Source organism: Heterodontus francisci, chromosome 8 (genome assembly GCF_036365525.1).
Source record: "Heterodontus francisci isolate sHetFra1 chromosome 8, sHetFra1.hap1, whole genome shotgun sequence".
In the NCBI taxonomy this organism is placed as follows: domain Eukaryota; kingdom Metazoa; phylum Chordata; class Chondrichthyes; order Heterodontiformes; family Heterodontidae; genus Heterodontus; species Heterodontus francisci.
The window spans coordinates 63,762,476-63,763,701 of NC_090378.1; the positions used below are offsets into that span (position 1 = coordinate 63,762,476).

A 1,226-nucleotide genomic window follows, 5' to 3' on the forward strand; every position below is an offset into this window, starting at 1 on the left:
AGATCCACAGTATGCTGCTTCAATACATTACACCTTTACATATCTAGATGAGGTTTACATGGTACTGAATAGTGAGATACTGACAGTAGGTGATTAGGTGGGTGAATGTGAGAGTGATTGATGTAGGATTGAATCAACAATTGATTGTGTGATTGATTGAGTTAGTAGCTGTGACTGACTGGCTCTGGTTGACTTGATTATTGGATGAACATGTGGATAGGAGACTGATTGGACTGCACTGTGACTGGCTGGTGTGTGATTGGATAGGTGACTGAGCGTGCAGTGAAAATGACGAAGGGGACATTGTCATTTGGTAAGAGGCGGAACAAGACCCACACGCTTTGGGGCCAAAGCATTTCACCTGCAGAAATTGACCTGTGGTAAATGTGCCTACCCTGCCAAGAGAAAGAGGAAGTACAACTGGAGTACTAAAGCCAAAAGGAGAAACACAACTGGTACAGGCCGCATGAGGCACCTGAAGGTGGTGCATCGCAGATTCAGGAATGGATTCCGTGAAGGTACCACCCCGAAGCCCAGACGGGCCTCAATGGCTTCCTCCAGCACTGCATAAACTGTTGGTGTATCTACATGACAAATAAAGCTATGTTTTGCAAAGTTAAAAGAAAAGGGATAGGAAACTTGCATTTGACCAAATGGTACCAGGTTAATTGTTTTGTGCATACAGTGATTTCAGCCAAGGGTATCAGTAAGGTTTTCTATTGATAATGGTCAATGATCCCTACAGAATCGAGAATGCAAAGCAAAATGTAAAGTAATTATGGTGATATTCCCTTTCTTAGTGCCTTTTATATTAAGTTATTGAATTCAGTTTGGATCTCCTTGGTATTTACACAGCACCTTCTCACTGAAGCAGAATGTACATGAGAATGGCATCAAATTCTGGACTAATATGCAATCCATGCTGAAAAGTGGAGGACAAACCCAGCAGGGATTTGTCCAGTTGTTTACATAAGCATAATTCAGTACACTTTGATTTTCCATCTAGTGTAACGAAAATGACCATTGTGGGGGTGGGGGTGGATTTTCACTAAATACTTTAAGTGGCCAAGTTAGGGTCTTAAACTGTAACACCAGTTTAGCCCATGTTTAGTGCAAAGCAACATCTTGGTGAAGGGGTTGAAGCCAGTGCTAGGAATGGCTGCCTAAAGGCTTCATAAGGGGCTGATTGCCACTTAAATTGCCCACTAGAAATCATTAAAGAGACT

The 1,226-nt window shown here is 42.3% G+C and overlaps 1 pseudogene; it reads left to right on the forward strand.

Moving 5' to 3' along the window:
- The first annotated feature begins 288 nt into the window (after nucleotides 1-288).
- LOC137372537 (large ribosomal subunit protein eL37 pseudogene) lies at nucleotides 289-571 on the forward strand (annotated as a pseudogene).
- The last annotated feature ends 655 nt before the right edge of the window (nucleotides 572-1,226 follow it).